This window comes from Paroedura picta, chromosome 4 (assembly GCF_049243985.1).
Source record: "Paroedura picta isolate Pp20150507F chromosome 4, Ppicta_v3.0, whole genome shotgun sequence".
Taxonomy (NCBI): Eukaryota; Metazoa; Chordata; class Lepidosauria; order Squamata; family Gekkonidae; genus Paroedura; species Paroedura picta.
This window is the reverse complement of record NC_135372.1, coordinates 97,422,435-97,436,805: the sequence shown is the minus strand read 5'-3', so window position 1 is coordinate 97,436,805 and position 14,371 is coordinate 97,422,435. Positions and strand designations below refer to the sequence as shown.

Genomic DNA, 14,371 nt, shown 5'->3' with positions numbered 1-14,371 from the left:
AGGTATGCCAAACAAAATTAAAAAGTCTTCATCAGCTGGTGGAAAACAAGAAGACAGATGAATCTCCTTGGGGACGGAATTCCAAAGTTTTGGTACCATGACTGGGACAGCCCTTTCTTGGTTTGTCATGCCACTGCCTCAGATGGAGGGGAACCAGAAGCAAGCAATGATCAGAGGAGAATTGGTTCATATGAGAGAAGGCAATACTTAAAGTATGCTAGTCATAAGTTTTGCAGGGATTTAAAGGTCAATGCCAGTACTTGGAACTGGGTCCTGAGGCAAACTGGGATCCAGTGTAGATGAAAAAAGATGGGAGTGATATGGTCCCTATAATCCACTCCAGTCAATATTCTGGCTGCAGCATTTTGTACCAACAACAGCTTCTGCATAGTCTTCAAGAGCAGCCTGACATAAAGCCCACTGCAATAATCTAATCTAGATGTTACCAAGGCATCTATCGCACTGGCAAGGTATTTCCTGCTCAGGTGCAAGCTGGCTCATCACTCCAGATCACCACTGCTACCCATTTACCAAACAGGAGACCCAGATCCAGCAGCAACTCCAGGCTATGAATCTACTCCTTTAGGGGCATGCAACCTCATCCAGAACAGAAGCTATCTCAACTCTTGAGCCAAACTTCCCTCAGCAGTAGCAGCTTCATTTTCTCAGGATGAAAATTTCAGATGGTTAGACTTCATCCATTCCACAATTGCTTCCAGATACCTGTTCACTGTTTCCACAACCTCCCTCAAGTCTGCTGGAAGTGGGAGGTGTCTTCTGTATATTGATGTCAACTCAGCCCATATTTCTGGATGACCTCTCCCAGCAGCTTTATATAGATTTCTTTTTAAGCACGAGGGACAAGATAGAACATTGCAGAAGGAGGAGGACATGTTCACAAGCACCTTATGTTTTTATGACCTTTCTGTTTCTAATGTTTTTCTAAGCTTCTTATCAGTAAACCCAATTTATTTAAATATTTTCAGTGGTCATCCCACAGTGCATGTTCAGCTTTCCTGCAAACAAAATAATATATCCTTCACTGAGCACAGTGAAATTTTCCATTGTTAGAATGTTTTTCCTTTAAGGAATGATAGAACACTTGCTCTTTCATCTTATGCCCTGTTCACCAGTAGCAAATATATGGGGTGGGAGTGGGGGGTTGATCAGTTCAATTGTTCGTCAATTTGTTTATGGGTGTTCAGAAGGTTGTTTCAATGTATTCCTTATTAACCATGCAGTAAAACACGACTGGCTTTTTGTGTATGAGGGTTCTCACACAGGCCAGTTGAGGTCTACAACCTCTCCACTCTCGCTGCATAACTGCTTTGCTCAGCAGGCAATTGTTTAAATAGGCAATTAGATCAGTGACAAATCATATACATCAGTCATGTGTGTTTGAATAAAATCCTATCATTCAATGTTTGCCTAAGTAGTCCTTAGTGATGCTAATGGCTGCTGACCAGTTTGAATCAGCAGCATCCTAGCAGATTTGCAGTTTTGGGAAAACCCAATGCAGAATGGTTAAGCAGTCATTCATGTCTGGTTGGCATGAACTGAGTAATCGGCTCACATCTGATTGCTACCTTTGAACAGGATATGTTCATCAAAATTCATGTCATACCTATTTTCTATAAGTAAATTGACCGTTCAGTTCTATAGACTGATTAGCTTCAGATGTACATGAGTGACTTACTTTAGTTGGAGTATAATTTCTTACATATATAGCCCATGTAGGTATGTGTTCCTCTGTATTTACTATGGTTTAGGAGCTTCTGTTAGATTATATGCAAGGAGCCAAAGAGAATTTATTCTTCGCTGGAATATGTAATTCCACATGCACAACAAAGCAAGGAGTGGGCACAGTTGCTATCTTCACCGCCAAAGTGTAGGTCCTTGCAAGAAAACTGGACCCTTGGTGGCCTGTCCTCTGAGCTACAGTGCTTGTGCAGATACTATTATGATTAGGTTCTAAGATACACAAACTTATTACAACTTGCATGTAAACTAACTCCTCTCTTCGACAGTCCTTGCACTTGTGAGTGAATGTTTTTGTCGTTAAATTTTAATAAGTGTAAATTGAGCTCTCAGCTGAGAACTGCCACTTCGAGTCTCACATCAGAAACTGCATAAATCATGGCATCACCCAAGAAGTGCAACATTGTCCACCAGCTGTTGCTGCTGGCATCCACCATGTTCATGTTCCTCCTTTTGCAAATTATATTAATTATGTGTAAATAAAAAAGATGTCAATTAGCCAGGAAGCACTGAAGCATGTCACATTTAGGAAGCTGCTCTCAGATGCCAAACTAGCTTTTCACCTTAATAGTAATGAGATGTCCTCTTTAAAAAATACTTTGTTTTAAACCAGAAGTACTCAGGGTTCCATGCAAGAATAGTTGGCGGGTATTATGCAGGGGTATGCTTTTGAACTGGAGAAGACAATAATGCGAGGAAAACCTAACGTGAGATGGATTGACAGTATAATGGAAACCACAATCATCTGTTTGTAAGACCAGAACAAGGCTGTTAATGATATGATGTTTTGGTTGCTAGTGATGCAATAATACTTAACACACAATACATGCATCTGAATAGTCATAATGTAATTGTATTATCACATTATGACTATTCAGATGCATGTATTGTGTGTAATTGTATTATCAGAGCCTCTTGTGGCGCAGAGTGGTAAGGCAGCCGTCTGAAAGCTCTGCCCATGAGGCTGGGAGTTCAATCCCAGCAGCCGGCTCAAGGTTGACTCAGCCTTCCATCCTTCCGAGGTCGGTAAAATGAGTACCCAGCTTGCTGGGGGGTAAACGGTCATGACTGGGGAAGGCACTGGCAAACCACCCCGTATTGAGTCTGCCATGAAAACGCTGGAGGGCGTCACCCCAAGGGTCAGACATGACTCGGTGCTTGCACAGGGGATACCTTTACCTTTAATTGTATTATCATTTTGCTGGATGCTATTTTTTTTAAATCTGTTCTTCCTCCACAAGCCAAGTGCCAGAAAGCAGCATGGAGGAGCAGGAGCACAAGGACAGGAAAGAGACTGTGATTAGCCCTCAGTCAGGAAGTGCCATCACACTATTGGCAGCATGTCTCTCCGTGATAGCTAATCCAAGTGACATGTTGTCAGAAGGACCATGCAGTTTTTATGTAATATGTTGATGATAACATTGAACCTGATGAAGAATTCTAGTAAATTTGAAAACTTGCACAATGTCATGTCTCATAGCTGGTCGTAATATAATACGTTCATGGAGTCTCTTCTGAGTTTTGGATCTTTCTTCTGGAAGGATTCTCTCTTAGTAGAAGAAATCTGGGTTGGATCCTGAGGGCAAGAGACTGGCTTTCCTCCGTGCATACATATTAGTGTCAGCCTGTTGAAACTGCACAAGAGTTTTGCTTCAGTCTTCTATATTGACCTCTCAAATAATTTGTTCCAACCAGTTACAGCAAACTATCAAACTGCAAATCACAAGGACAGTAAATATATTTACATAGGAGCAACCAGTATTCACAAATTAGTGTGAACTCATTTGTTGCATAGAATTCTTACCTAAACTGAATGTTTCTTCTTTTTAGAGTGGGACACCCACATTCAAATCCCTTCTCTGCCACGGAAGCTTGCTGGCTGACCTTGGGTCAGTCACACATTTTAGGTCCCTTGGGGACAAAGAAGGGGTATAAATAAAGTTTATTAAAACATAATATTCTAAATATGGCTTGTTAGTGGAATGCCCTGCTAACTCCATTCTATTACTATGCCTTGATTTCATTTGCTATATAACAGAAAACATAATTGCACAATCATTATTGTAGGTAATAGTGTTCTTCCTAAACAGAATCTACTTGTCACCTTTAGTTTGCGTGGCGTTCAAGGCATTCTGTTTCATAAAGAACATGGAGGAAACAAACCATTATAAAACCCTTATTAGCTCTGTGTCAGGAATCCAAGAGGAACAAGCATCTAGATTTCTGCAAGAATCATGAATACCACTAGTAACCATTAATTGTTAGATGATGATGATATCCGTTCACTTGTGTCCAAACCTCAACAATTCTATATGAAAGTCTTCACCATGCGCCCCTGTCTCTTACTGCTTCTTTTAGTTCAACCTTTCTAAGGCTGCGGACCGGTTAGGGGGGGCAATCTGGCGGCCATGCACGTCGCGCATGCATGGCATGTCCCCGCATGCGCATTTGCGCCATGCTCAGCCGCAAACGCACATGCAGGGACCTGCTGTGCATGCGCGTTTGTGCCAGCGGTCCTGCTTCCCTCTCCCCCCCCTCCCACAAAAAGAAGCTTGCTGGGCTGCAAGCTAATCGGCCACTTTGGACCTGCTTCCCGCTACCCCCCCCCCCAACAAAAGGAAGCTTGTTGGGCCACAGGTGAATTGGCTGCTTTGGCGGCCGATTTGCTTGCGGCCTGGGAAGTTTCTCACTGGGGGGGTGGGGAGAGGGAGCCGCGGCCCGGTGCCAGGGCCTTTGCGGCCCGGCACCGGGCCGTGGCCCAGTGGTTGGGGATCACTGTTTTAGTTGGTTCATGGTCATTCCTGTATCAGCTTTGATCATGTCAAGTCAGCGGATCCTTTGACGACCATGTTTCCTTTTGCTGCTGACCGTGCTGAGCATTAATGATTTTTCTAGTAAGTTTGATTGCATGATTTGTCCAAAGTAAGTGAGCTTTAGCCATAATATCTTCCCTTCTACTGACATAGTTGGTTTGCCCTTCTCTAAAACTATCTTGCTGGTAACTTTGGCTGTCCATGGTATTCGCAGCATTTGTCTCCAACACCATAATTTGAAAGCATCTATTCTCCTCCTATCTTCCTTCTTCAGGGGCCAGCTTTCACATCCATAGGTTGTTATGGGGAAGACAACTTTGTATTAAGGCTGATATTCTTACTCTTCCATATTTGGGTCATGCCTAACATTGCGTTCCAGCCCAGTGTTATTTGCCATTTGATTTCACAGCTGTTATTATAATTATTAGAATTACATCTTAATTACTCCTGAGCAATTGACTCCATATTGCAGCAAAAGGTAGGATGGTGAACCTGCTCCTGGGGGTTAAGCAATTTTTATCTGAAATAAGAAATGGACAATGTAGGATTCTAGTGTTTATTTACTTTTGTGCTATGAAGAAGTTGCCTTAAGGTACCATTCAGCTATAAGTTGTAGATCAGTTTTTCACATTTTCAAGTCAAAGAAATGTGGGTGTCTGCAAAGGAAGCAAAGCAGTTAAGTACGTTCCTTTCCTACAAACTGTACCAAACCATAAGAATCAGATCAGTTCAATTAGGAAGAACAATGGCTCCAACCTTGGCAAGTGGTATGGGCACCAACCCAGACATCATGGAAAGAGCCATGCACAATAATATTGTACTCCTTCTGAACATGAAAATTTCATAAGTTGCCCCTTTATGATATAGTGGGAGACAAAACCTAAATAAATGGTCTGTAGTAACTTTTTCTTTAGTGGAAGTAACCATTTATTCTATTTGTATAAACTAAGTGCTATAGAACATACAGGACTTTTCTTGCTTTTAGACATTAAGAGATATTTAGAAATAGAACAAAGGCCCTGAGAGCTTTTATTTGTTTAGGCATTTATACCTCACTTTTATTCCAATAGGCATCCAAAGCATCTTACAGCATCATTTTCCTCTCCTCCATTTTATTTTCAGAACAACCTGTGAGGTAGGTTAGAGTGCAAGAGAATGATGCCCAAGGTGCCACAGGAAACTCCCACATCAGGGTTAGGAGATGAATCTAGAGCTTATTCTACACATGTTGGATAGTGCACTTTCAGTGTGCTTTTGCACCTGGGTTTTCTTGTGCAAAACAGAAAAATCTACCTCTAAAGTGCATTGAAAGACATGTCAGCAAGTTTTTGTATGGATGCTTTTCATATGTCTACTTCCTTGGAAGTAGGACTCAGGCAACTCAGAGTCATTTACTTCTTTGAAAAACCTGCAGGAATTATGGCTGTTTTAAAATATGAACACAGACTTCTTTGGGTCCATTTCAGAAAACCCCAAACAGCAGTTAGAAAGTCGGGAGTGCACACAAACAGGGTTTCTCCTTCACTCAGGATGCTGGCTGATGGTCGCACTCTTCTACAAAGCTTTCTGATAATCCTTGCTTCTCTGTACAGAAGGCCTGTCCAGCGGAGGAGGGATCTGGCAACCCTGTTTGGCCAGTTCCAACTGGAGAAACCAAAGGATCCCCATCGCCTATAATTACAAAGCCTTCCTCAGAACAAAGCTGGACAACAGTGGCACCTTTAAGACCAATAGAATTTTATTCACAGTATAAGCTGTTGTGTATACACACACATTTCTTCAAATACAAAGAATGGAAGCTACGTCCATACATATAGGTAGAGTGTAAGCAGTAAATTAGCATACAACATAGTGAAGATGTTTAACAGATACAAGAACCAAACAGGAATAACAAGCTTAGTTTATATGGTTACTATTTGTTTGGGTTTAATTCTAAGGGAGAACATAAGAAATATGTCAGAACTGGAGATTGATGAACGGATGTATCTATAACCATGGAATTGCGAGAGTAATTAACTGAGACCCTAGTATTGCACTCCCTCTGTCTCCCCTATCTCCAGACCAAAGAAATACATTCCATTCCACTATACATTACAATCTACTATTTTTATTTATTCAGTCATTCAATTTATAGCCTGCCGCTCCCCGGAGGCTCATGGCGGGTTACAATCGTCCAACAAACCCCACTAAAACTCCCTTAAAATGGACATAAAACATAAGAACAATCTATATAAAAATCTTAAGATACAGTGGTAAAACTCACCCAGTGCTAACATATCCCAATATCTAAGAGGGGAGGCAGAGGGAAGAGGGCCCAGATGAAATTCACCACTGCTGCTTCTATGGGAGTGGCCCAGATCTATCTGGCTGCCCAGCCTCAACCATAGACCTGGTAGAAGAGCTCTGTTTTGCAGGCCCTATGGAACGCTGAAAGCTCCCACAGGGCCCGCAGCTCCTCCGGGAGCTCATCCCACCAGGTTGGGGCCAGGACCGAGAAGGCCCTGGCCCTGGTCGAGGCCAGGCAAGCCTCCCTCGGGCTGGGGATGACCAAAAGATTCATATCCGCAGAGCACTGCAAAGGGGCATAGGGAGACAGGCGGTCCCTTCTAACTATTCTAACTAAATAAAATAGACAGTCCCCCCCCCCCCTGGACTGATTGAGGTTAGCATGTGTAGTGAGAAAAGAAAGCACCATACCTGTTGAGTCCTGGGGATTACATTGTTCTGAGTGTTGTAATAACTTGCAACCCAGCAATTTCTATTTCTAGTCTGTTCCTGAAGCTTCTTAGCAAAGAAAAACAGATACTTTGAGGTCACCTATTGAATGTCATGGAAGGTTGAAGTGTTCTCTTGCATGTTTCTCAATCTTGTGATTCTTGATTTCAGAATGTGTTCATTCATCCTTTGTCATAGGGTTTGACCTGTTTGCCCTATGAGGAGAACAAAAGGGCATTGTTGGCGTTTAATGGCATATATAATGTTAGAAGATGGACAAGTGAATGTACTTGAGATGGTATAGCTGATGTTGTTAGGGAAAAAAACAACTTGAAAGTCGTCAGGACCCCCGAGCTTGACTCAAATCATAATATACAGCAGCAGGATTAATGGTATCTTTGTATGTTATTTTTAATCCTGTTTGTTTGCACTGTGTAATAAATTAATAATATTATATTTGATTTTTTAGTAAATTAACCTTTGACATTGCTAGGTTGAGTAATTGTGTTGTTGGGGGGGGGTGCCAGGTAAATTGGCATTTAGGTTTATGTGCAAGCTCTGCCCCCAGTGTCCATGTTCAAATTAGAAGTTGTATTATTGTGGGTGAGGAGTTGTTTGAGACTTGGGGGGAGGGGGGGAGCGGTCTGTGGCCAAGAAAAGTTTATTCCCCTAGTACTTGGGAAAGAGAACTGTCATTATCCAGTAGAGGCTGTAAGTAGTCGATGATGCATTGAGGCTTCCATGGGGTCTAAAGAGCTGACCGGCATGTGCACTGCACCATCCCTGCCGGGTCGCTTCCACCTTTGCCTTAGAAACACACTGAGAAGAGAGGTTCATTTTCCCCCTTCTTTTCCCCTGAAGCCGGTGATGGATTTATTTCCTTAACAAAAAAGACAGAGAGTTTACAGTTCGGCTTTCACAAATGCATCTGATAGTTGTATAATCCCAGCAGGACAGGAAGATCCCACCCGCCGGGCCATTCTTCCCCCCCTTCGCAATCCCCCCACTACCCCCTTTCTGAGGCCTCAGACAGTCCTCAAACAACAACTGTCTGCAAGGCCCAGCTAATCCCTCACAGGTGACCTCAAGGCAGCCGACGCCTCTCTCTAAATTCTTGCATTCCAGAGCCTGGCTTAACCCCTCATGAGCTGCAGAAACATCCTTTGCTTTGTGGTATGAAAGAACCAGGGAAGGTGGGGGCAAAGGGAGGTATCCCCCCCCCAGGTCAGGCTGGGCTGTAAGCAACATGGTGTTTTCTGAGTCCTCCCTTCCACCTCTTTTGGTCAGAGGTTAAAAGCCTAATGTATTATTATAAAGCAAAAAAGAAAAAGACCTGCATTCTTCCCTATAAATCATTCTAACGATCTCAGCACATGTGGGAGCCAGACCGTACTCAAGCCTCCTCCACTGCTGCTTCTGTATCCTCCATGCTTTATTTACTCTCTGTAACTAGGGACTTCATATTCGGCTATCAATAATGGGGTATACAGTCACCAAGAAGCAACCTATTTGACTTCCCTTGAGACAGTGTGGTTCTATTCACAAAATGTCAAATGTCCCATCCTTGTTGCAGATCTGTTGTCTGACACATATATCTTGTATCAGGGGGCAGGATAGATTCTTCTGAAGCCTTTCTACTTGTTGAACTTCATATTGTGCCTTATTAAACAAGCAGCCCCTCAGTCTTTCATCTGCAAAATGGACCAATAGTATGGATAGACTGTACAAAGCTAAATGTTATCCCAGGAAACCTCAGCTACCTCATGTCCCATACTGGGACCACCAAACTGCCCCAGCCACCCCCACTATTCTGAGGCTTTGCTGTGGCAGCCACAGTGGTAAGCCAGTTGACTGCTAAGGCCAACAGCAATTGTGGCAGGCAGCCAAGTTACAGCCCAAACTGAGGAGGCAGGGAGCAGAGCAACTGAGACATACACACACTGGTAGGGGAGCATGGGGGAGGAGAAGGAGCAAGCAGCACCAAGTGTATCAAGAATCATAGAATCATAGAGTTGGAAGGGGCCATACAGGCCATCTAGTCCAACCCCCTACTCAACGCAGGATCAGCCCAAAGCATCCTAAAGCATCCAAGAAAAGTGTGTATCCAGCTTTGCTTGAAGACTGCCAGTGAGGAGGAGCTCACCACCTCCTTAGGCAGCCTATTCCACTGCTGAACTACTCTGACTGTGAAATTTCCCCCCCTAATATCTAGCCTATATCGTTGTACTTGTAGTTTAAACCCATTACTGCATGTCCTTTCCTCTGCAGCCAATGGGAACAGCATCCTGCCCTCCTCCAAATGACAATCTTTCAAATACTTAAAGACGGCTATCATGTCCCCTCTCAACCTCCTTTTCTCCAGGCTGAACGTTCCCAAGTCCCTCAACCTATCTTCATAGGGCTTGGTCCCTTGGCCCCAGATCATCCTCGTCGCTCTCCTCTGTACCCTTTCAATTTTATCTACGTCCTTCTTGAAGTGAGGCCTCCAGAACTGCACACAGTACTCCAGGTGTGGTCTGACCAGTGCTGTATACAATGGGACTATGATATCTTGTGATTTTGATGTGATGCCTCTGTTGATACAGGCCAAAATGGCATTTGCCTTTTTTACCGCTGCATCACACTGCTTGCTCATGTTTAGTTTACAATCCACAAGTACCCCAAGGTCTCATTCACACACAGTGTTATATAGTCCTTACTTATTTTGTGGTGGCAGCAGCTTCAACTGTGTGGAAAAGGTGGGGGATATTCTTACAGTAATTTTGGTGCCCTTGAATTATGCCAAAAGCCCCAGAATCACAAAGATTGCCCCAGCTCAGTGATGCTCCAGTGATGTCATCACATCTAGGATGTCAAGGCAATGCTCTGCTGTGTGGGCAAGGACTATGGTAAATGCCAAATTTACCATAGAGTTTTTGCCCAGATACCAGAGTGTCATCCTGACATCCTGGATGTTACAATCCCACTTCTGACTAACATGGGCCCTGCTGCTGCTGGTGGGCTGCCAGAAGGGACCTGGCAACCCTATCTATTTCACTTGTACATTAATTTGAATACCAGAACAAGGCTTCTGTGTACACTGAAAGGGCCCAGATGGAAATAGGATTGTACTCACTGACTCCATATCTAGCCCATTTTACATTCAGCATAATATCTCCACTGAGGTTACATATGTACAAGCCTGTTGCATAACTGGGAACCCTGCTTTTGCACATTCAGTTATGCTGAATCTGCACAATCAGATTATAGGACCAGGAAGTATGATTCTACCACCACCACCCCATATACTCCACTATATGCATATTCAGAGCACACACCTATAATGTGCATTTCAGTATTGGAGTGATCCACTGAATGTGTAATAATGTGGGAAAATCAGTAAGATGATGTCACATGACCTTGGTTATACATAGAGGAAACTACATTATTGGTACAAGCTCATGATCACTTTGCATGCTATGAAATAGAAGTGCAGCAGGGAATAATATACTTAGTAGCAGAGTTTGTTTTGTTGTGTGTGGGTGTATCTTTACAATGCAGTGATCTGTGTAGTAGTATAAATAGTTTGGTCAGTGAGAGGCGATATTGTGGTGGACTTCAAAACTGGCAGTCCTGTCTCTAGTGAATGTAGAAACTAAATCCCCAAAAGGAGTGATAATATGATATGCTTGCCAGTGTGATATACCACAGAAAAGCATGTAGAAATATAATTGAGAGAATAAGTGCCGTGGGATCCACACAGTGTAGTAAAAGCAGCTTGTCAAGGGAGTAGATGGGCTATCATGGGGTTATTGTAAACTTGGCTCTGGAGAGAGAGAGAGAGAGAGAGCATGTACATACCATGGGGGACAATTGCAGTTTATTACCGGGAAAGCATGGCGATAAAGTGAGCAAAAACACAAAAATGGCCAGAGAAGTACAGTGAAGCCTTGTCCAGAGGTGCAGCAAGTAATTGCATCATTGCTTGCCCTCGGAGTAAAGCAATTTGGTGTGGACTCTGTTTCGCATTAACATATGACTTCAGGAGTGTGGTGCTAGAGTGCAGCCTGTGGTATTGCATTAACAGTCTGTCACTGGGAGTGCAGTGTTGTTTTATTGGATGGCAGCCTTCTGCTGCAGCTCCCCTGGCATTTTCCCCTCAGCATTCCAGCCTACGGTGTGCTTTTAACTTTAGTGAGACCTCAGGAACCAAATTATTTGTAGTGCAAATAACCTCGCTCCGACAGGTAGGAGAAGATAAAACTGGACCACCGGCTGACCGATCAATAACGAGTGTTTAATACCTGTGCTCAGATTCTTCTACAGCATGACGATAGCTATGGAGAACAAAGGCTTCTTTTTTGTGTAGGACTGATGCCAAAGTTTGGAGAGATCAAAGTACAGGCAATGACCAGAGATGCTCCCATAACAATAGAAAAGAAAAATAACCCCAAAATGGAAGGGTTCTTGTATTAGGTTTATTAATGCCACATAATATACCAGCTGTAATACCCCCCCTAGTGGTAACAACGATTACCCATCACACTGGCAATTTTATGAGAGTATAGTTGAAAATATTGCTTTTTGGAGATACCACAAGATATGTCAGGGATTTAAAGAGGCTGTAAATGCAATGTAGAGGTAAAACTTTCATTCTAGTCTTCACAAAATGTGCATTTCTTAACAACTAGATGTTTGAACGTATCTTAAAATGTTGAAAGGAGTAGAATTGAATGAAGTAGAATTCAGAACATTCCAAGGTTTGTATGAAGATTTATTGAACCCTGGACGTAGCTCTGAGATGCAGTCCTATGTTGCACAGGGATGTTATCCAGCTCTACTGAGAATGTTATAGAAATGCTAAGCATATGCTTTGGCACAGTGTAACCAGTCTGTGGGGCTTTGAGAACCATAACATTTCACAGTAAATCCAGCACCCATGCAAATCTGCTGGCATTTTCACAATCAAAGCATGTCCCCACATTCCTAATACTCTGTGAATTGCTTGCAATTACTGGACTCCAATATTTAGTCTAAAGAGCAAAGATGGGAAGGGGCTATAACCTAGGTATGAGAAAATACTTCTGCTGCTGTTTGGACGGACTAGATATATGCTTCACGGCCATAGAGAAATGATCAGCCTCTAATGGTATTTTTAAAATCTCAACAGAAAGTTCTCTCCAGAAAGAGGGCACCAAGATGATTAAGGGATCGTAGCACCTTGCCTTTAAGGAAAGGCTAAAGAGATGTGGCTTTTAAGTTTAGAAAAAAGATAACCATAATAGAGGTTTATAAAATTATGTATGGAGCAGAGAAGGAGGATACAGAGATATTTTTCTCCCTCTCAAAAATATTAGAACTCAGAGACTCCTAGTGAAGTTGGGAAGCAAAGGGTTTAGGACAGACAAGCTCTTTCAAGTTGTTAAAATTTTGGCATTCTTACATTGTGTACCAGGAGAGAATACTATGTGAAATCTTCTGAGTACATGTATTCACATTTTTTTGTGAATAGGACATCTTTTCCAGATTTTGTACATATTATTGGAAACCCTAATTATTGGGGTATGCATTCACATATTCCCAAGCTAGAAAATACATGTATTCATACAAAATGGCAAGCGTGTATTTGTGGAGGATTGTGTCTAGAGTATGTAGAACAGGAGCACTCAAAGTGTAACAATGGAAAATGGCTAAAAGGAAATATATCATCACCCAGCAGGTAATAAAATTCTAGGATTTGTTGCTAGTAGATGTAGTGATGACCACTAGCTAGAGTTGCCAGCCTCCAGGGAGAGCCTGGAGATATTCTGGAATTACAATTGATCTCCAAACAGAGATCAAGTCACCTGGATAAAATAGCTGCTTTGAAGGGTGAATTCTTTGGCATTATACCCCACTATGCTCACCTTTCTCAGTAAAGGTAAAGGTAAAGGTATCCCCTGTGCAAGCACTGAGTCATGTCTGACCATTGGGGTGACGCCCACTAGCATTTTCATGGCAGAGTCAATACGGGGTGGTTTGCCAGTGCCTTCCCCAGTCATTACCGTTTCTCAGTATTCACTCTCAACATTTCCATAAGTTTCTCAACCTGGAGTTGGCTACCCTATGTACTAACATAGATGGCATTCCATGGGGATTAGACATATTCATGGTATATATGTCCATTAATGACTACTAGCCATGATAAATAGAAGAAACTGCCACATCCAGAGACAGTAAATTTCTAAATTTCAGTGACAAGAGGCAGCATCAGGAGAAGACCTGGACCTTATGGCAACTGTGTGAAGAATGATGCTGAATTAGATGGACTGCTGACCTAATTCAACAGCACACATCTTATGTTCTCATTGCAGAGTGTGGACATTCTATATAACAGCCAACAGGTGTTAACCCATGGGTTTTATCGGCCAATAGCGATGAAGGTAGAGCTAGGGGGTGAGACAGTGCAAATGTCACCGTGATGTGACTATGCAATAAAAATCAGCAACCTGATCAGGGATGAGCATACATGATATTACCTGGCCCATCCTACCTCCTCACTGAATCCCAGGCACAAAAATATACAAGAGTCCTCTCCCTTCTTAGACTCTGCTCAGTGGCAGCAACCAGGCAGAACAGCCCAAGCCCCGTATTACTACTTTCTACACTGTAATAAAAATAGCAATTAATGTTGTTTCCAAGTAGCATAAGCATAATAACTGAGGATGATGTCATGACATACCTCCTTTCCTGAAAGGTTGTGAATCCCCTTTCTTAATCAGACTTTTCCAACAGAAAGAAAAGTTGAATTCCTTTACCAGAAGTCAACCCCTCTGGTTTGAATTGTGGTCAGAAAAGGTACATATGAAGAGGGAGGGAGACTCCTTTTTGAGATGTTCTGAAACAATCCAAACAGATCAGAATGAAGAAAATAATTTTCTTTAGTGGGGCTGCCATTTGTAGGGGAAGGAAACAGGATTCCCCAAATTTTAGACCACAATTATGCTTCAAAAGCATACGCTTCTCTTTTAGGGCAGAACTACAGGTTATAAGACACATGACAGCCTCATGTGAAGTTTCCTCTGTCTGCAATGTATAGCATAATTTAAGTTATGGCATGATATCAT

The 14,371-nt window shown here is 42.6% G+C and overlaps 1 long non-coding RNA gene across 1 annotated transcript in view; it reads right to left on the bottom strand.

The window, feature by feature from the left end:
• Positions 1-6,318: 6,318 nt before the first annotated feature.
• The window catches only part of LOC143835955 (uncharacterized), a 73,834-nt gene continuing 65,781 nt past the window's right edge, over positions 6,319-14,371 (bottom strand). The window contains exon 5 of the long non-coding RNA XR_013230421.1: positions 6,319-7,501. This is a non-coding gene — a long non-coding RNA (uncharacterized LOC143835955). The remainder of the gene's footprint in view (positions 7,502-14,371) is intronic.